The sequence below is a fragment of the Haemaphysalis longicornis genome, unplaced genomic scaffold, assembly GCF_048455015.1.
Source record: "Haemaphysalis longicornis isolate Haplotype H1 unplaced genomic scaffold, Haemaphysalis longicornis Haplotype H1 scaffold_14, whole genome shotgun sequence".
NCBI lineage: Eukaryota > Metazoa > Arthropoda > Arachnida > Ixodida > Ixodidae > Haemaphysalis > Haemaphysalis longicornis.
The window spans coordinates 34,779,846-34,802,602 of NW_027526245.1; the positions used below are offsets into that span (position 1 = coordinate 34,779,846).

The 22,757-nt window shown below is 47.1% G+C and overlaps 1 pseudogene; it reads right to left on the bottom strand.

Moving 5' to 3' along the window:
* The window catches only part of LOC144164846 (uncharacterized), a 22,675-nt pseudogene extending 570 nt beyond the window's left edge, over positions 1–22,105 (bottom strand).
* Between the last annotated feature and the right edge of the window lie 652 nt (positions 22,106–22,757).

The window sequence follows — 22,757 nt, forward strand, 5'->3', positions numbered from 1 at the left end:
TAATACCCGCAAAGGCCAAGGAGGCTTCGAAGCTCCTTCTTAGTCTTTCGTTGTACGAGACCTCTGATTGCGGCCAGCTTTTCCGGATCGGGACCGTGCGTTCCGCTGCCCACTACGTGGCCTAGGTACTTAATGTGGCCCTGAGCTACCTGGCACTTGTCAACGCTCGCCTTTAACTTCGCGTCCGTCAACAAGCCGAGGATAGTGTCCACGTGCCTAAGGTGTTCCTCCCATGAAGAGGAGAAGACGGCACTGTCATCCAGATAGGCCGTAGCGTAGGACCGGTGTTTGGCGAGCAACGTGTTCATCATCCTCTGAAATGTTGCTGCCGCATTTCTGAGACCAAACGGCATGACGCGCCACGCGTACTGCCCGTCGTGCGTGACGAAGGCGGTTAGGTGCTGGCTCTCCGGCGCTAGCGGCACCTGCCAGTAGCCCTTTCGCAAGTCTATGACTGTGATAAACCTCGAGTGACCCACTTTCAGGATCAGCTCCTGCGGTGGAGGCATAGGGAATGCATCGGCGCGAGTGACGACATTTAGTCTGCGGTAGTCAATACACATTCTCCACGACCCATCTTTCTTTCCGACGCAAACGACCGGGTGAGCATGCTCACTTTCCACTGGGTAAATGAGGCCCAATTCTAACAGTTCGTCTACCTGGTGGGTGACTTCTTTCCTGAGCAGCTCCGGAACACGGTAAGGAAAAGCCCTCTTTGGCTAATAACTTCCCTGCAGCTCGATTCGGTGTTGCCCCACCGAGGCGAGTCCTGGCGTTCCATCGAACAGGTCGGCGTGTTTTGCAAATACGCTTACAATTTCAGAGCCCTCTCGCTCACTTAAATGTAACTTCTCGATCGGTAAAAGGAGGGTACTTCGACACGGCGGCATAAAGCGCGGGGCGCAGTCTACGTCCCCAAACTCGCTATCTTCATCGAACACTGCCCCCACCCTTATGAAAATGAACTTCTCCTTTGTGCTTCCTTTGTATTTACTCTGTGTTTCCTGTGTTTCCTTTCTGTTGACTTTTAGTTTGAGTTGACCAAAGGATATAAAAAGTCTATAGACTCTGTATAGACTGTTGGAAACAGGAAGTCAAGGACGGCCTCTATTTTTCCTCCAGTCTATAAAAACTAAATTGGTGTCGAAGTAGTCTACATAGCTGCTGCTAAAACGCAAACTGAACTTTTGTCTCTGGGCCCCCGCGTATGGAAAGTAAGAATTGGCGCACGCTCTCATTATTTAAGCATTTCAGAGCCTCTGTAGGGCGGTCCTAGTGTAAAAAGAGTTATTTATTAGACACACATATATATATAAGATATTTGCGATCCTTTTTTAACCGGAGTGGCATCACAGCAGGAATAGGGCAGTTTGCTTTTTGAAAGCAGTCATTATAATTAATTTGACACACCATTATACTTAATTGGAGCACCGTAAAGCATTGCCTTCTGGTTTTCCTTTCAATTAACTACAGGATAATAAAAGTAAATAGACTCTGTATAGACTGTTGGAAACAGAAAGTCATTAACTGCCTCTGTTTTTTCTCCAGTCAGTAAAAAGTAAATTGGTGTCAAACTAGTCTACATAGCTGCTGCTAAAAAGCAAACTGAACTTTTGTCTCTGGGCCCCCGCATATGGAAAGTAAGAATGGGCACACGCTCTCATTGCTTAAGCATTTCAGAGCCTCTGTAGGGAGGTCCTAGTGTAAAAAGAGTTATTTATTAGACACACACACATATAAGATATTTGCAATCCTTTTTTAACCTGAGTGGCATCACAGCGAGAACAGGGCAGTTTGCTTTTTGAAAGCAGTCATTATAATTAATTTGACACACCATTATACTTAATTGGAGCACCGTAAAGCATTGCCTTCTGGTTTTCCTTTCAATTGACTACAGGACATTAAAAGTAAATCGACTCTGTATAGACTGTGGGAAACAGAAAGTTATAAACTGCGTCTGTTTTTCCTTCAGCATATAGAAAATAAAGCGATGCCAGGTCGCACTAAGTCACAACTCTGAAAAAGTAAACTGCACGATTTTTTAAGTGCGAATGCACTTCTTAAGCGACCCGGATTCACGCGTCCACCGCCGTCCGTCCATCCGCACCACATACCCACTTAGGGCGATTGGCCAAGAAGAGTTTTTAAGTGCGAAAGCGACCCCACCACATACCCACTTAGGGCGATTGGCCAAGAAGAGTTCCTTCGCTACCCATTCGGCATATCTTCGTGATACTAACCACCTCCTACGGGAAATTAACAACATAAAAATCCATGACGGCGCCTTCCTTGTAACTATAGATGTAACTTCTCTGTACACAAATATACCTCACCGAAATGGGATTGAAGCCCTGGTTGAATCCTATAGCATACATCGGGATCACGAGGCGCCAAGCCCACAAGTCATTGAAACTTTGACCAGGCTAGTGTGGAATTAAATAGCTTTTAATTCCACAATCAGTATTATCTTAAGCGACCCTGAATCACGCGTCCACCGCCGTCCGTCCGTCCGCACAACATACCCACTTAGGGCGATTGGCCAAGAAGAGTTTTTAAGTGCGAAAGCGACCCCACCACATACCCACTTAGGGCGATTGGCCAAGAAGAATTCCTTCGCATCACCGGTGCATTCGCACTTCCCCATGCTCCCTTTCGGGGAAGTGCGGGTGAATTTTCTGTAATGACGCACATAAGGAGCAAAAGTGTATACCCATTCTTGATATTTAAGTGTCATTGTAATATGTCATCTGCCCCATCAGCATCCATTTTCAGTCATCCTAAACAGCTGTATAAGCATTTTAAGCACCCTTAATTGCCTTGCAGGGTGGTCACACAACCATCCGACATCATCGCTCTGAATTAGTTCAGCCAGCACTATTTTTCAAACTTCCCCTCGCTCGGCGGCATCGAAAGTCACTTGGCTATATTTCGACTTTCATGTAATTAAATTATGGTATGTAATTGCAAACCACCGGTACAATTAAGCTTTCATCAGCTATCAGCTCATTACATTGTAATGAGAGGCATATTTTTCGAAGTTGAGAATCGAGCGGGATATGGTTGTTCGGTAGTCATGATTGCATAAAGTCACTCAAGAAGCTGAAAGAGGAAATTCTTTTGAACCCTTCCACGTCCCAGCTATGACCCAGCTGTGCTGCAAGATGGCAGCTGCTCTTGTTTCTGATTATTAAGTTGTGGTTTTCAAAATTGTACTTTAGAAAACGTTTTTTTCTTCTCTCTTTTCTTTCGATGACTACAGAGAATTCAAAGCCTATGGACTATATATAGACTGTTGGACAGGCCTGACGTCATGAACTGCCTGTTTTTTCTTCAGTTTATGGAAAGTTAAATTATGATAATTTTGTAACAAGCAACATATTGCGCATTGCTCCTTGTGACATTGCATCTATGGAGCAAAACGCTTTATTTGAGGGTTTGTAAGGCACTAGACTGTCAGTGTGCTATGCTGGTATGTCGTTTCCTGCCGCATCTATAATTAGTGCAGAAAGAATTATGTAAACTTTGTGACGCCCTTAATTGCAGTTGCCTCACAATCACTTCATACGGTATGTTCCCAACTATCTAAACTCTATTTCTAGTTCCTTTTTTTTAAGCTTTCAAAAATGATTATCAGTTCTCCTTATAGGAAAAGCGATAACACACAACTTCGATTTATTTGAAAGGTACGTGTACCTCACTACAATGTCATTTGCCAGGAAACACCGTCATCACTGATGAATTATTGTTAAAAGGGATAGATGGCAAACAACCCATCTTTTCCGCCATAATCAACATTGCGAGGGTAACCCAGTGACACCTTTGGAGCTGCAACCAAAAATAAGCAGTGAGCACACTGCCCAGCTCAAACTGGAACTTGGGAATTGCCAATCAAAACCAATAAAACCTAACTGGGTGCTTCAGCATATGATAACATTTTGTAGCTTAAAAGTGACAGGCTTCATTATTGCTTTGGTTGATACAACTGACTACAACTAGATGACTTTGACTCACCTAAACCCCAGTGCTCCTTGGGGAACGTGGCAGAAATGATGTGTTCATAGTATGACTCGTTATCCTTTGTATTTCGAATGTAATCATGCTATTATGAAAGCCATTCATAGACGGCTCGGAAAATCTCTCATATGGTAAGGCATTTTTGGCAGCCACAACTAATTTCTTTTATACCTGAACATTCAAAAATTTTCAGAACTTTCTATAGCAATTTAATGTGTGATACAATTATTTGTACAGGCAACCCTCATGCAATGCAACAGTTGTGCTATATTAAAAACACAAAGACAAGTAAATGCACAGCACACAAATTTGAGATTTATTTCATCTACATGCTGTTTCGTGCATAAAAGGTCAGCGGTTCAAACATTTCGAATGGAACACAAGGCATAAAAAACAATGTAGCCACCAAAATTCACACAATAAACTACTCATAAACCTAGGCACACGGAAGCCTATAAATGGAGACAAAAGCCTAAAACACGGAAGCCTAAAAAAACGGAAGCCGCAGAAAACAATGGAGTAGCATGCTGAACACGCATTTCTATAAAAGCACACACCTGCCCAGCAAAAAGAGGGATGTCAAGGCACAACAAGCTTACGAACGGTCTGCACGCTTCACATAAAGAATGCCCAAATTAAAACAGGTTTATCGCACTGTACACGGCTAGCTGCTTTCCTACTGTCCACATAGTCAACATGGTCACTGCAGAACCCTGCACATCAACATGCCAAATACAAAAATACATAATCACCCTGATAATACCACAGTAACATAAAACAAAAAAAAAGTCGTGGGGGGCGCCTGTACACAAAAAGGATGCGAGTGATGTCACCCGTTACGTGACCAGAATACTTCAGTGCCAATGGGGCTTTTTTTTCTACAACTTGCTGCTTTCCGAATTATTCTAAACTCAGTCATCATGATTGCAGGAAAAAAAGAAAAAAAAGGCAATGCAGCAACATGATACCTAAAGACGTGAAGTGCAGCAGGAAAATCACACAGGGCAAGCACAAAAGAGGCCGGTCTAGCACTGAACAATCACTGGTGCAGTGTTTGTCAATTAGTGTTTGCCAATTATATTTTCCCACCGCACGTTTCACCGTGAGACATCTCCAAATATATACATTCGTACAGACACGTGGTCTACATAAAAAAGAAAGAGAGAAACTGGACACAAAAGCTCACAACTGATGAGCAAGCATTACAAAAAAAGCACACACACATGTATTTACACACACAAAATACATATTTACATGAACAAAGAAGGGTGGGGGAGTACACAGCAAGGCGTACTTCTGATTATCATGCTTAAAAAAAACAATGCTAAGAGCATGCAAGCATGTATCTACATGCCCACACAGAAATAATAAATACACCCCACAAAGGACACAAAGAGGAGACACAAAGGCTTCAGAAAAAGAAAAGAATGAGAGCATAATGCTAACAAAGTTTTGGCGCTCCTCAAGTAGCTGCTTTCAAAAGTATCCTCAATATATTAGACGTAGTCACTGCAAAAGCCGATGCAGCTCGGCAACTACCCACACAGAGAGAACATATTCGTGCAGCAAACAAAAAAAGAGGGTGGGGAACCTGGACACTAATTACAACCTATGTGCAAGCATTAAAAACACAATGAACCAAATAACCAATGAACCAAGACACTCTAAAAGGAAAATGCTGTGATGTTAGGCTGCTTTGACTGTATTTTTCCTCATAACATTATTCATAACACCTGGTCGGCCAAAATACAAGTTTGAAGAATCGAAAAGCCCAAACATTCTCTGTGGTTGCCATAATGTAATAGGCTAAGGCCCAATGAAGAACAAAGAAGTTAAGAAAGCAGCACTACAGCAAGCCCCAGCATAAACTTCCACAAGACCCTGGCATGTGACTAACTCAAGTGACAAGAGAACTGAGGGACACCCACTACGGTGGCTCAGTGGCTAAGGCATTGTGCTACTGAGCCCGAGGACGCAGGTTTGATTCCCGGCCACAGCAGCCGCTTTTCTGATGGAGGCGAAAAGCAAGAACGTGTGTTCGAGGTTCCAGCGCACGTTAAAGATCCCGGGGTGGTCAAAATTAACCCAGAGCTCACCAGTACGGTGCGTCTAATCGCCTGTGTAGTGTCGGTGCGTTAAACCTTGGGAGGAAAAAAAACTGTGGGACACCTTCACTGCCAAGTGCAAGATCGAGACACTGGCTTTACCTTGACGGAGCTTGAAGTTAAAATTTACACTCGCCATAGTGGCTCAGTAGCTAAGGCACTGTGCTGTGGGTTGGAGGAGAAAAGCCAAAAAACACTCGTGTGTCAAGATTTCAGCGTACGTTAAAGATCCCCTGCAGGAGGTCAAAATCAATCTGGAGCACTCCGCTACAGAGCACTTTAGAGCCCAGGTGTAGCTTCGGCGTGTAAAACCGTGCAATCAATCGTCAAGGTCAAATTGGCACTACAAGGATTGAGCAGCTTCCTGTGTTTGTACCTAGAGTAATGAAGCTTTCACCCTGCAACAACTGTGCGCGAGAGATTTTGGCACACCTTAAGGTGCCCGAGGTGTTGCAATGTTGGCTAAGGCATTGTGCTAGTGAAGATGATGACATGGGTTAGACTTCAAGTGTGGCAGCTATTTTTCTGATGGAGGCAAAAAATGAAAACGCCCACGTGCGGGCATTTCGGTGCATTTTAGAGACCCCATGTGGTCTAACTCAATTCAAATGAAGGTGTGAATTTAGACCAGGCCGTCATTACGGCATACATAATAGCCCAGGTGCAGCCTTGGCATGCAAAACACAACAAATCATAATTGCTACATGTGGCCCTCCATGGTGGCTATGCAAACCAAGACATTGTGCTGAGGAGACAAGAACGCTAATTCCATTCTTGTTACAACGGGCATGTTTCTGATGGAGGCAGAAAATCAAAATGCTTGTGTAATGAGTGCAGTGCACTTTAAAGATCCTCAGGTGGTCTAAATTAAACTCATCGTGGTGGCTCAGTGGTTAAGGCGTTGTGCTGCCGAGCCTGAGGACGCAGGTTCAATTCTCGGCCGCGGCGGCCACTTTTCTGATGGAGGCGAAAAGCAAGAACACGCGTGTGTTCGAGGTTTCGGCGCACGTTAAAGATCCTCGGGTGGTCAAACGTAATCCAGAGCCCTTCAGTACGGCGCGCCTAATCGCCTGTGTAGTGTCGGTGCGTTAAATCTCACAATGAATCAATGGTCTAAATTAATCCGTACTGCTCCACTGCGGTGAACGTTCGAGCGAGGCTGAAGATCCATTGAAGAATAAATAACTAAAGGTGTAGCAACACTAAGAGCCATTGCTACTTATTCTCCTGCTTTTACAGTTATCTGGCTTAATTAAATTCAGTTTGCGTCAAAATTCTTTTAGTGTTAATTGTCATGGAACTATGAAAGAAATACAGCTGTACAGTGCCTTTATGGTCTCCCTAAATGCAAAAAATGTTTGGGATACTTATGTACTGTGGTGTGCTGAAGAGTAACTTGATGCATATAGCAACAAAACAAAACAAGGGGCTAGTGAGCATACACAAGCTAACCGTACTATATTCAAGCTTCAATACACAAACTAAACTACTTCCCTAACATGGCTTGCCTGAAGTGGAGTAAGGAAAAGCTTCTCCTCAACAGCTAAGGCCACACATTTCCGGGCTTCAGTCGCACTGACTTTCAAAATGCTCGAGGAAGGTTGCACGAAAAAAACAATCACGCCATATTCACGGAATGAATGATGATAAGTGGGGCGAAGCTCGAGAGGGGGAGATCATCGGTAACCGTAACTCTCCCGTGAAAGTTCGCCCGAGTCATCGAACTAGGCGGCCACGTAGCGCCACCTGCGAGTGAGTCATCGAACTAGGTGGTCACGTACCACGAGACACAAGGGATGGACAGACCCACGGCTTTAGGAGCTTCACCCCTAAAAACACTTTCCGAGCCAAGAAAGGTTCCATTGAACACTTGGTGTTGAACCTTAAGCTTATTCAAAATGAAAAAAAAAACCATGCCTCCACAGTTGCAGTCCTGAATATGCCTCTGGCAGTCTTCAGAAATGATTGACTTAATCTGACCGAACATAGGCGGGGTTGAGTCTAATTGCACATACGAGTTTGCCCTCTGTGACTTGCCTAACCTTTCTACACAGTACAAGAAGCCATCAACGATGACTTTTGAGTACTCGATGCCATAGGCAGACCGCTTCCCCTTCCCCAGAAGTGTGTAGCTTGAAGCCACACTGCAATTCACTCTTAGTCTGTAGCCCTTCATCATGCTTACAATAAGGTTTCTTATGGGAGATGATGGCCCTAATCTCTCAGCACAAAGTTTCGGCATGGTCGACAGGATGAGACATTTTTCTGCGATCTGCAAGTGGGCATGCCTCGTTCCGTTGACAAGACGGACAAGGCGGCCATTCACACCTTCATATGAGTAAGCAGAGACATTCCACAGGGGTCCCCACTCCCGAACACAGTCGACCAAGTGTAACAGGTCATGTGCATTGAAGGTTAGGCGATTCTCCCCGTACAGGTCCTCATACTCCTGCAGAAAAGAAAACATGTCCTTCTGCAGGGACCTCAACTGGTCTAGTGCCACGCAGTCGTCCAGAAGGATATGCATGATTCGGACGAACTTTATCCAGTTCTGGTAGTACACCCCTTTCAGTATTCCGTGGAGCACAACTGGAGACAGGTACAGAAGCCAGTTGCGCCACTCTGAGGATTTCCAGTATTTTATGAGGTGGACTGACCTTGGCAAGCGAGGCATTTCATGGACCAGCCTTAGCCTATTAAGGCGTTCATCAACCGTGGGGATGGCCAAACCCAGGCTGTAGGGGAATGCCCTCTTCTGCTGGAACCACATGCGTCCAGTCGTCCTCACGAAACCAGAGCATACCGCATGCATGTAATCCACTACGAACCCAGCTGGAAACTTGAAGAAAGCAAGAAAAAAAATAACTGAGGTTTTGGTCATGCTCATTACAGGTTCATCCTGTCGTTCGGCTTCTGAAGCATAGAAGCATAGTGCCTCATTGAGGCGTCGGTCCTCAATTGGCCCTTAAGGCTTTGAACAGGGTAAACACGAGTGGTACCTTTTCCTTTCGGGACAACCCTTCCTTCCTGCTCACACCAAGCACACCCGTGCGCCTCGTTGTACTGCATCATGCCCATGACCCCACATCGCGCAACGGTGTCCACGACACATGGTCCTGGAAGCACACGGGTGTGCTTTCTTGTGCCATCTGTGGCTGTCCACAAGAACCATTGCTGGACAACTTATTCATCTCATCAACAAATGGCTTTAGAAACACGCCCATTTCTGGCTTTTCTCCGCCGAACCACAATCCAGCAAGCACTATCCGTTTCACCCGCTGCTTCAACGGCAGTTCAATAATTTGGAGCTGGATGGGCCAAATTGAGCATTTCGATGACTCATACAGGGGTACACCATCAGTGTTCCACGACACAGAGATGTCATCTTGGCCGAGGCCAAGTTCACTGTACCCTTTGCTGTGTTTGATGTCAGACATGTCCATACTGCGCTCTCTCTGAGTGAGCACAATATGCGTGTCTGCATCTTCAAGAATTCGGCTGACCTGCTCCTCAATGTTAAAAACAAGAAAGTACGATCCATCCTTCTCGAGTTCTTTGACACTGTGTTCTCCATCACAGCCAGGGCAGTGGATGTCTGTTTCTGAGGCTTCTGACTTGCCAAGAAGGCACTTAGCCTTCTACAGTAAAAAAACATGTCTGGTTGCCCCTTTTCCTGTGCAAACTGCTTAAAAAACAGATATTTCTATGAAGGAAATTGTGTGCCATCTGGAAAATGTGCTTGCACGACCTTAAGAAGACTCTCAGTTGCCTCTCTGCTGGAGTGGTGACGGAGGCTATGCGCCATCAGCAGTAGAAGGCTTTCTCCGCGGGTGATTTTGCAGCCTGGGTAGAGGTACTCGTCCTGCAAGGCAAGAATGCAATGCATTAGCACGATTGGGATGGAAGCATGAGTGTAGCAGCAGAAGGACAATGACATTACGGCAGAGAAATGTGAAGTTAAACACATATACAGGTCCGCGCAGAGGTAAACGGAGCCCGGGAGCGGTGGCCGAACTGCATCGCTGCGCCCTGTATGGGCACCAACGGGAACCATGGAGGGCCTGTCAAAGAGTGTGTTCGCACTGCCCCCGCCACCCTATCTGATATGTTTAATCTCCGCTCTGCTGGCGTGTCATGCTCGGCGAGATGGCCTTCAAAAGGCAGCGCTGGGCTATAGAGGGTCGCTGGTTGCATTGCCACTCGCAGGCATCAGCGGCGACCGAATCCGCTGCTCATGAACTGGACGAAGCTGCGCGCGCCCAGAAACGTGCCTTGTTGCGCGCTGTAAAGGATGGCATAAAATTGTAGGCCGCTGTCATCAAGGACTAAATCCCTGATATGTGTGTGCGTGTATGCATCTTCTAATGAAGTTTGATCGAAGCGTTTTGGCGTCTAATTTATTTCACCAACCGGGCGTGAGCATGGCGCACTGACCAACAGCTATCCTCACCAGTGCGTGATCGCGCTGCACAAGTGAAATTCTTCGGCTAGTTTACTTTGAACTGCTTGCCTCTCGATCCCTCTTCAGCGAATTCAATTTTTCTGCAACTCAACCCCCTTATATATATATACATATATATATATATATATATAGAAAGATAGGTCGGCAGTCTACAATGCCAAAGGAGGCATAGGGGCGTGGTTAGGCTCTTTTCTTTTTCACTACGGTTAATTAGGTAAACATTATTTTTTTTAAATATACAGAAGAAAGAAAGAAAAACACGCGCCCAGAGTGGGGACCGAACCCACGCCTTTCGATTACATGTCGAATGCCTTACCAATTCGGCTATCTGGGCGACTGTGTTCTCCTTCACTTTCTGGGCTATTTATATTTACTAGAAGTGTATCTGACGCTTGAGGGTGGTAGCCAGCGTCACTCTGACTACACGGGGAGAAGGGGACCTTCTTTTCAACCCCCGGGCCGTGATATATATATATATATATATATATATATATATATATATATATATATATATATATATATATAGAGAGAGAGAGAGAGAGAGAGAGAGAGAGAGAAAGATAAACTCACAAAGCGCGCAGAAATAGTATAAGTAAAGACTCGGATACACAGCAAGAACAATAACAAACAATGTTTACTTACGTAGCGGCAACGGGACTTGCCTTCATCAGAGTAAAGTTACATGATTTTGCTGTCGCAAACATTTTGAACACATTTCTTATATAGGTTTGCATAAAACTGTGAGAAAGAGCGGAAAATGTTTCGGAAATGGGGAGTGTGCATACAGTCAGGCTACGCCTATGGTACAACATCAACAAACAAACAAGAAAAATAAAATAAAAAGGGGGGGGGGGAGCGAGAGAGAGAAAAAGGGGTCGTGTTAACAATGCAGCGTTCAAGGTTGCACCATGACGGGTCAACGTATGCCGCGCGGGCTGCAAGTTCAGACAATGGGGGAAACTGGACAACCGCGGTTTGAAAAGAAAGGGAAGAGTATACAGTAAGGTATTCAGTGACTGCGGAGACTAGTTCGGGGAAGCGAAGATGGGTGTGCCCCCCGCGGGTCAAGAGAATAGATAGGGGGCACAAAAGAGCATTTCACAGAAGCTAGCCATTGAACAGGAAATAGTATACTCTTCCCTTTCTTTTCAAACCGCGGTTGTCCAGTTTCCCCCATTGTCTGAACTTGCAGCCCGCGCGGCATACGTTGACCCGTCATGGTGCAACCTTGAACGCTGCATTGTTAACACGACCCCTTTTTCTCTCTCTCGCTCCCCCCCCCCCCCTTTTTATTTTATTTTTCTTGTTTGTTTGTTGATGTTGAAACATAGGCGTAGCCTGACTGTATGCACACTCCCCATTTCCGAAACATTTTCCGCTCTTTCTCACAGTTTTATGCAAACCTATATAAGAAATGTGTTCAAAATGTTTGCGACAGCAAAATCATGTAACTTTACTCTGATGAAGGCAAGTCCCGTTGCCGCTACGTAAGTAAACATTGTTTGTTATTGTTCTTGCTGTGTATCCGACTTTTTACTTATACTATATATATATATATATTTTAAGCCGATGAGGTAAGCGTTTTTTTTAAGCCAGTAAAGTTACAAGACCCCGCTATGAAAATAATTGTCAATGATCGAAGTCCATGAACAGGTGTTTTTACGACTGAAAAATTATTTTGTCACACACACTTCAATGTTTACAAACGATGCAAAGGAGTGAAAAACCTCTATAAATTAACCCCAATGTTTCGTCAGCCGTTACTGAAGAAGCATCACTACTAGCGCATTTACAGATATGAGCGATACTCACCATTTTTGTTCTCTCGACGCTGCACGGTACTTCAATGTCGATGTTATCGACCTCGCTTGGCTCGTCGGTAGAATCACTGCATATGGAAGAGGCATCGGAGGACGATGCTCCCCAGTTCCCACCGGGAAAGTCCGAGTCCGAGTCAGACTCGTCGCTGCTTGAAGTTTCACCGCAGGCAGACACATCAGAGCCATCACCGTCGTCTAAAACACACTCTTGGTGCAGCACGTCAACTTGCTCGCTTCCACCGGGAGGCACAGGGGAACTGTCGTTGCGGTGTTGCTGGTCGCGTACATCGGATAAGTCAACATGTGACTGGTCATCCGCTGGTACGTCTGAGGGAAGCGTGTGCGACGATTCCGAGGCTTGACTCTGTTGCGCGCTACGTTTGTAGTGGTATTTTGTGCGTATTGGAACATGAACGCTCACATCTCGGAGGTACTCTTTGTAGCGCTTGCGCGGAGGCATATCGCCAGCCCTATCACACGTCCGCTGTGGTAAACACGCACTGGTGGCGCAACTAAGATAAAAATCAGCACTTATTTCAATTCGGCCATGCTTCCAAAATAGCGACCACAAAGGAAAGAAAAGGTGTCTGCGACCAACACTCATAGATAACCACCATTGCGTATGCCGTTTTGTATGATGATGATGATGATAATAAAAGGCCTCTTTTTGAATCGGAGTGACAGAATACGCCATCAAGCCTCTCTTAGTAATTTAAATGTAGTTAACCCTCAACTCGGATTTCTGTTTTAATGTTGCCCTGCCGCTACCCCTGGCTGTGGTGTCACTTTATCGACTTCCCTGCTTTTTTTCCACCAATACTCTAGCCGATGCTTAGTAATACCAGAGTAAGGACTCTAGTAATACCTACTTGTCGGTGTGCTGGGCCTTTCGGTATGGGCCTTTGGCCTTTCCAGCACACCCCACCCCTCCTGGGTTGAAATAAAGTATTGGTATTCTTATTGTTCTGACTAGTTATTGCTTCCATAGAGATAATAATGCTTCCATTAACTGCGAAGCCCAGTGCCTCAGGAAGAAGGACTTTCCCCCAAATTTTGGCTATGTGGTCGATTGTTTGTTTATCCCTGCCACATCCCACACATGTCTCATCCTGGGACGAATATTTGCTCATGTAAGTTCGAGTTCTCAAGCAGCCAGTCCGCGCCTCAAAGAGCAACGCACTACCTGTATTGCTGTCATAAAAGTTCTCTTTCCTGATCTCTTGTTTGCTTGCTTTGTAGATTCCCAGTGATCCTTTTCCATCCTCTTTCCACATGAGCGTCTGTTTTCTGCACAGGGGTGTAGTGGGAGCCCCCTTGTTTGTTATAACTATGCTCATTCATGTGCAGTGTTACACTCTCAATTAAAGGTTCAAATGAGTTTACTGGCTTAACTTCAATGCACCTGCGAGCCTGCAGACAGCCAGAAAGCGGAAGTCCGAACATCCATGCTGCATATGTCGTCGGAATTACGGAGGATACCCCCGTAGATGCTGTGTAAGTTTCCTATTTTAATTTTTTAATTTGTTAATTTCCACTCCTGAGAGCAGTGGGCTTTGGAAATAAAAGCTCGAGAGAGCTTGACGAAGTTCCCGAGCCGTGCACATAACCTAGGCCAGTATGCTTTTACAACAACGCCATTACAATTAATCTTGCTTGCATTACAAAAGAAGAAAATGAAGAATCACACCACCACAGCATTGCAGTCAAGCAGAATAGTACATCGGTTGCACAAGGACGCAGAGACTTTGAACGGATGCGGTATGCTGTGTACTGCGAGCGGCGAGCTGTGTACTGCCGCAGCCTTGAAGCAGTACAGATGTTATACGGCTTATCGCCCCGACTACGCCTGCACTTCCTGTACTAGTTGCTAGTAATCTAATAAGTGCCAGATCGTGCGACCGTGTACAACATAGACCGTCTGCACCCCCGTACCTCTAACTGCCTGGGAATACATGCGTTGTATTCAATTAAATTGGTATGTTCTAATTTTCCTCAAAGAAAATGCTCCAGTTGTATACCGATTGGCGTCCTTTTTTTGAAGCTAGGTCCGCCCGCCGTTACAGCTCTGTTCGCGGACGCAGTCGCACGATAAATCGTGTGTGCGTGTGCGTGCGTGTATTTGTGCGCGCATTTACTGCCCTCAGGCGCTTTGAGCGCCGACCTGGGGATGGTGTGTTTTATATTCGAAAATTTTAGAACCACATGCTGAACAAGCCTAACACGGGATACCAATAATTACGCACGCTTGCAGTCGATGTTTGGCGCATAATTTTATCCGAGAAGAGCAGCTGAGTAAACATTTTGTTGGAGACAGAAGCAACTTCCATGCAAGACCAGCGCTCTATGCAGACGACGCCGATTCATTAACTGTAATTACACACAAAAATGCCTAAGAATGACCCTAACAAAACTTTTCAGCGAGCATGTATGAGCAATACGTCAGACGATTTTTTTTTCGTTTGCCAGTGATTAGTTCTCTTTTCTCGTTATCACATTTACTTTTGTCGCCAGGGGGACCGTCGCAGCTTGCAGCGGAATTGCCATCGCTATGAGGAGCACCGTTCGTTGCTGTGGAACAGAAATGTGGAATAAATAGCCCGAAATTTTAGGTGGGCCCGTATTTGGCTCCTACTATCGTCACCTATTTTCCCCTGCGAGGCTATGGCGGCCCACGTTCTCGTAAGATGGCCTTAATGACGCCAAATGGGACGTCTATCCGTTGCGCAGCCTGAAAAATTTGCAAAAGCTCATGATCATCAATGCTATTTCATTTGCTGCTTGTTATGCTGTTGTTCCCTCTGCCATTTCAACATTCCGGTGTGTCCGTTTTGCTGTTTGTAGAACCTGATTACGGGTTAAACATGAGTACAGGATAAACACAATTACGGGTTTTACTCTTTTTTTTTACAGGTGGACATAGGAGATGGAGTGCTCGTGCCACAAAGGCTGCTGGCCAGGATTAAGAGCAGCGCAGCCCTCCAGCCCACAAGGTTTGCCCGGGACCTTCTGCGTGCAGTTTTCACAGCCGAGGAGCTGGCCGGCTCCTCACTCCATGGCAGAACCTGTAACGCTCAGAAACAGACTGCCGCAAAGAAGGCGCTGGACCCCCGGAGGCTGCAAGCCGTCCTGTGTAAGTTTGCCCTTGAGGTTTCTCCTAATTTTTGTTAATTGTACACGTTCCTTTAATTCAACTTGTGTTTTCGAATACTAAAGCTGAACTAGGCTCCTCTGTATTAGCTGGTGATTGATACGTACTTGGGTAGAGCACAAAGAAAACGAACTTGTTAGCATGTTTGTCTTTTTGTCAGGGACCCTGGACGTGGCCTTATTTAGTGGTGGTGCTTGATTTTCACAGCACCATAGGAATGAAAACTTATAAGGACCGGGCAGCTGGACGGGTGGCGCCACCACTCGGTGCTCCCTTTGTTAGTGGAAGGAGCCGGTGTATTGGGCTAGACTGCCTCCTATCATTTTTTCCGTGTTTGCTTCGGTGCTTTGAATGTTTTGGTGGTGTTGTGAGTGGATATGTGTGCTGAAACAGTCTAGACAGTTGTGTTGGGTTCTTAGATGCAATTACCGCTACGTAAACCTGCCGGACGCTTCTAAAGTTGGGTATGGGCTGCCCTGAAGAGCTGTGTTTGCAGCACACTATGCTTGGCTTCACCCGATCTGAGTACGAATAAAACTATTAGTGTTCATTTCCTAAATGCTGTAACAGCTACATAAAATTGTCGGACAGTTCTAAGTTTCAGAATGAACTACATTGATATGATCGCTTTTTACAGCACTCTGCGCCTGACTGCACGTGATCTGAGAAGGAATAAAACTATTAATATTAGTATTTATTTCTACCACTTTAAATTAGCTTCACTGGTTTTAATGACTACGGTTTCCACGCCAGCCTCGAGAATGGGATACCTTGAGAAGTGTGCTTTGAAGAGAAAGGCACTTACATACGAGATTGATCACGGTGTGGCTGTGGAAACGTCGCTGTAGTTTACACTTTCTTTCTTTAACCGTGAGCTTCGTGCCTTCAGTTTTGGTGAGCGACACTGTGACCGCATGGGAGCCTGAGAGCCGAAGCGGAACTCCCATGTTTGTAGTGGTCATTTTTATCAAGAGCCAAAGTTATTCAGCCACCAGACAGCATAAGCTACAAACCGTCCCCCCTTGCCTTCCCATTTCACCACCTGCGTGGAATAAACGCTGGCACCGATAGTTAGAAAATGTGGCAGTAATAATTGTCAGCCTGTCTTTTTTAATGCTTAAGTATTCTTTGCCGGGTACCAAAAAGAATCGTGAATTGCCTTGTGAAGAAACCAAAAAACGCGCAACTCTCAAATAGGAGTGCATTAGCCTGAGTCCTCAAGCACAGATACATTTCCGACACGCTGGAAGCAATTAGGGTTTAGAGAGGTGTGCATGGACGTGCAAAATTGAACAGAAAAATCATCCAGCCTTCAGTCTAACGACGACGATGATTGAATGCGAAGCTTTCTTTGTGCGGAAAAGAATGGAAAGGGTAACAGTCAAAGACACTGCGATCAAAAGACCAAACTGTGTGCTGGTCAGCTGGTCACTTTCAAAGCTCAACTAGTCTAAGTTTAAATCCAGAAGGCAACCTAGAAAATTTCATTAGAAAGCTTTCCAATAAACCATCATCGTCGTTATGACTGAGGAGGGCATGATTTCTCAAGCGTAGGGGGCAGGTTGTAAAACGTGACCGCAGCATTCAGTCGTGTAACTGATGACAGGTTTTTGGCACCCTCCTCTTTCTCGTCCTTTACCATTGCAGGAATTGTTTTTTGAAAAACCATTTACAACTAGCGAGCAACCAAGTCTTGTAAAGCAATGCTTTTTCACGGCAAGCAACAACGTTCTACTATCGTGTGGTATTTATTCTGTAAACGATTACCGGTGACTGTAGTAAGCGTATTTCTGTGAAATTAAACACATCTCTACTGAAGTTAATGAAGTTAGAGTCGGTCCATCACCATTTTTGTTTTGGGGAAAGTCTTAGAAGGCACTCCAAACTTTGTCTCGCTTGTGCACGACGCCGTTCCGTCCTCAACTGCCAAAGGCCAGCGCCATAGCATTCCTGGATCGGCTGCACACATCGGCTTTGTAGGAGCATTTACCTGCAATGTATTCCTCGATACCCCAAACTACATGCAGGCATGAAACATGTACGTAGGAATGGACTTGCACTTCCAGCTTGACATACAGCTTGGCGCATTGTGTGTCGTCTGCTATTTGTAATTACTGAGTATGGGCATAAATGAAATACTTGGCATGCCACATAAAGGTCCCCTCTAGTTTCAAGATTTACCGAACTGAAAAAAGTGTCTGTGTGTTTATCTACGCTTTGCAAGCTGCACCGCAGCAGAACGACAGAAAGCCTTGCACAACTCCGCGGCGCTGACCGTCGCCGGCATTCCACTGAAGAGCGGTTCGCTACGGGCGGCGCTGTTCGCTGAAGCGGCGGTGGTGCCGCGCAATGGCACCATCGCCGCTTCAGAACGGCACCACAGTCCCGATAGCATATTGAAGAAATTAAGCTTACCATCTTCAGCTTTAGGACACTACCATGGGTCGAATACGGTGGAAAGAAAAATGTGGAATTTCTTTGCATTAGCATTAACGATAGTAAGCTGTATTTGAGCATATGTCCAGGTGGCAATTGTTCCCATTTTCTACATTTTGCAGTATTTGCACAATTTTGTGTTTACATCTATAGCTAAGTTAACTGTATTGATTATATTATGCATTCTGAACAGGCCAAAAACTATGTGCGGTACGTGGCTGAGTTTGTTTTCTTAAAAAGCTCTGCTTGTAGAGGCAAATTTCAGAACATATTATCTCTACACAATGTTGGGCAGCACTTCAGCAACTTGCCAGGGCAAACTTAGACCTGTATTACAAGTTGCTTAGATGAATTGAAATAGCTACTGATGAACGCCTTTTATCCAATATATGCCAGTATGTGTGCATGTTGTGTGTTTCTGTAGACCTTAATACCTTAATGTTGCCTGCAAACGAAATAATTTGTCGCATTCACTCTTTTTTTTTCAGCCTTCACCTGCTCGGAGTTCGGGGTTAGTGAAAAAGAAATTTCTGGCTCCCTGTCGTCAATGCTTGCCCGTGGCCAGGTGGCTAAGTAAGGTTAATAAACGTGCAAGTGGCGAAAGAATTGTCACTGTTTCGCTGCGTGGCTTGTGGGAGTTGGCATTGCCAGTCCCAGATGCCACAAAATATTGTACAAAGTTGTTCTTGAGTTACTCAGCCAATGTGGAGACATTGAACACAACCCATATAGATCTGGGAACCATTTATCAACACTTGGGAAAACTGAAAAGGTGCTGAAAATGTAGAGGACGGTTACGTGCAGGTTGCTTGGAGGAAATGTGAAGGTTGGAAACTCAAAATTTCAATATAGGGGACACTCGCTGGACATAGAGGGTCTATAGACTTTGGGAGATATACGATACACATGGAGGACAGAAACAAAATACGCCCGGAGGACGCAGAAAGTCAGTGGCCAAAGTCAATATAGGGGACACTTGCAGGACACAGGCTCTATAGCCTTCGGGAAATATACAGTACACATGGAGGACAGAAACACAAAGTACGCTTGGAGGACGCAGAAAGTCGGTGGCGAAATTCCAACACAGGGGACGCTCACAGGACATACATAGTCTGTCGCCTCCGGGACGTAGACTGTCTTTTGACTGGACGTAGAAATTTTCATAAAGGCACGTGACTGATGCGACAGTAGTAAGGCCGCAGGCGGTTCGCGTGCACCACCGAAGTTCTCTTTTCCCCCATGTCGAGACGGTATGAATGCTGTTTCTCCTGTGCAACAACCGTGAATGGGCCCAACCATCTCGGGGCCGTCTTACGTTTACCCTCCGTGTCGAACAAAATGACCTGTTCACCCACGCTGAACGTTTTGTTACGCGCGGTTCTATTGTACGCCTGCGCGTACCTGCTCTGGCGCGCGCCCGCCGTGAGCCCCGCCACTTCCGCCGCTACCTCTAGCTGCTCGCGCAGCTGCCGTAGGTATTTCGCTGGCTCCTCTTTTAATGTGCCTGGTACGGGCAGTTCCCTGTCCAACTGTGCTGGAGGATCGCCAGCGGTCCTGTGGGGTTCCTGCCATAAAGCATGCGAAACGGGGCGACTCCGGTTGTGTCGTGCGGAACCCCTCGGTAGGCCCACAACACGAACGGTACTAGTCTATCCTAGTTCCTTGGATACTTCTCGATGACGTGAAACAGCATGTTCTTAAGTACCCTATTCCAACGCTCCACCGTGCCATTGCTCTCCGGGTGTTCCGGTGTCGAGAAGCGTGGCGCGCAGCCCAACCTTTCCAAAAAGCTTTGTGTCAGTGGGGACGTGAAGTTAGTACCCTGGTCAGAGCATATTAACTCAGCGATGCCACTCCTGCTGAATATTGTGAGGAGAGCCTCCAAGTTGCTTTCGCCGTAAGTGACCGCAGGCACACGACTTCGGGCCAGCGTGTGCAGAGGTCAACCAGACAAAGCGCATACTTGTGGCCCCGACCCGACGGTACGTCCAGGGGACCGATGATGTCCACGTTTACTACCTGGAATGGGTGGTCGGGCCTTGTTAGGGGAACAATAGGGACCCGGTCGCTGAGCCGTCTATCTGCCCGGATTTTGCAGCCATGACATGTTTGGCAGTGATGGGATACGTCTGCCTCTAGGCCGGGCCAGAAAAAGCGATATTTTATCCTAGCCTTCGTCTTTTTGGGGCCTAAATGGCCTCCCCATAGTGACTCGTGGGCCAGCAAAAGTACCTCATCGCGTCTCTCTGAGGGCAGCACAAGTTGCGTTACCTTCGCGCCGGCTATAGTGTCACTATAAAATAACAACCCGTCAGAGACAAACATGCCGGCTTTCCCTCTTTTCGCGTCGGCCCAAGCTTTCTTAAGGCTGTCATCAGCCAGATGAGACGCCAGTAGCCTTGCCCGCGGGCCCTCAACTTTGACTGCCTCATCAATCTCCTCGGCCGGAGCTTCGGGTGCCGTCTCTCCCGTAATCTCACACACGGCAGCCACCGGTTCCGAGATCGCCCCGGTTGCGACCTAGCAGTCCCCACTTGAGGAGGCGAAAGTTTCAGCCGTGCTGTTCGCCCCCTGGTTGGGGTGACATTGTCAGCAGCTCCCAATCATCTCGAAAGCAAACAGTCCAGTACCTCGGCGAGATTGTTGGTGACAGCACAGATTAGCTGCACCTTGGGACTCCTGACCACCGACACGGCCTGCCTCAAACTCACAGGCAGGCTGACCACTCTCGCGCTAACCGACTTACCAAATGCTGGAACTAGCCTGATGGTGCCCGATGGCTGCATAGCGTCCTGTGGGACTAGACTTTCTCGTACCACCGTAACTTCGCTTCCCGTGTCGACCGTCGCGGTAACTGTCTTGCCTGCACAGTCGAGTTCCACGTGCTGTAGTCTAGACTTTCTCAGCTCGTCAATGCTTCCGCGCGCATTTACCTCGGCCACGAGAATTCGCTGCCCCCCGCTCGTCAGGCCGGCATCCTGAGCCTGCACTGCACTTGCGTCCTCTACTATCACTCTCTGCACGTGCGCGCTGCGCCCTGGGTTTCCTGGCTTCTCAGCAATTTTCGGGCACAGCCGGAAATGTTGACCCTCTCCCCTACAGACGCTACAAGTCCACATTCGCTTGCCACTGTTGGTATTGCGCGGGGGTACTTGATCTCTACGCCCAACAGCGGAGCCTCTCCCCTTGGCCTGCTCGAAGGTTTGCAGCACATTAGCTATCTCTGGCGGCTTCAGCCACGTCTCTGCTTCGCGTAGGCGAAAGTACTCCAGTCCCTCAGCGCTCAAACTGTTCTTAATTCTATCGGCCACCATAAGGGCCACTACCTCCTCTTTCGTTTCGACCTTCCTCGATTTCAAGTAGTAGTCAAACTGCGTGCCAACGCGGGAGGCAAATTGCGACCAGGTTTTGTCGTTACGTTTCGCTGCCTTTGCAAATCGGTCGAGGTATTCTGCGGGGCTTAGCCTAAGCTCCTGCAACACAGCCTTTTTTACCGCTTCGTAGTCATTGCGCTCACTGTCCCCGAGTCCACGTAACATGTACCTCACCCGTTCCGACAACGCCGGTACAACTAAATGAACCCGACTCGACTCCGGTACACCGTACGTCACAAAAAACCTTTCAGCTTCGTCGAACCACAACGGAATATCCGCATCGCACGGCAGCTTGAGCCCTTTCAGGACCTTTGCGCACTGAGTGACTGGGTCTAAGCCCGGCCGCCTACCCTCGTCTGAGTCCGAGCCCGTAGGAGTTTGCTTCCCAGCCCTCGTCTCCAGCTCCAACCTTCGCAGCCGCTCATCGGATTCGAGCTTCAGTTTTAGTATGCGTTCTTCCGATTCTCGCGCTTCTTTTCTCTCTCGCTCCGCGCTTCTCGCGCTCTTTCCTCTTTTCGCTCCGCCGCTTCGCGCTCTGCTTTTCTCTCTGGCTCCTCCGCTTCGCGCGCTGCTTTTTTCTCTCGCTCCTCCGCTTCGCGCGCTGCTTTTCTCTCCCATTCTTGAAACTCTAACTCCATTCGTTTGAGGATTATCGCCTAGGATTCCGCTTGGGGAGATCCTCCTGCTGCCGAGCCTCCTTGAGGTGGCGCCTCGTCTGTCTGACCATGTCCGTCTCCTTCCGCCATGTCCGTCTGCATGCTCCGCGTGACTACCATGCAACCCCAGACTCAGCCTACACCGCCACAACGAAGCGCAACAAATCCCACTCACCCGCACCTTCGGTGGTCGGCCGCTGCGTCGTTGCCCCGTGCGCTGGCTTGGCTCAGCCGCTCCACTCCGCGCGGAGCTCGGCAGCCGCCGATGAAGGCGGGCTTGCGTCTGCTTGCCGCTCCTGGTTGTGGCCTGGTGATTTCTTCTGTCAAATCCTGTCGACTGCGCCAGTAAAAATCGTTTCCCCGAAGTCCGGTGTCGATGAGGAACCCAATCGCCCGGGCTCCGCGGTTGATTTGGCAGGAGGCTGGCAGGGCGATAGTGTTGACGTTCTTGGAGACGGCGGTCGAATTGACAAACTCAAGGCGTTGGGGTTGATTAAATGAAACGAAGGGTTTATATGCAGCTATTTACAGTGGGAAAACTGGGTACATTATTAATAAAGGAAAAACTGCAAACTTCAGCTAGACGCTAGCTCCGAGTGCGCAGGAATCACTCGAGCTCCTCAACTTCGTCTAACTCTCCTATTCTCGGAGCGTACACAAACCGCTCGAGAAACAACGGCTGAGAACCTGTCTCACCGCAAGATCCGTCTAGTTTCCCGGTACGGCGCTGTACCCTTAACCT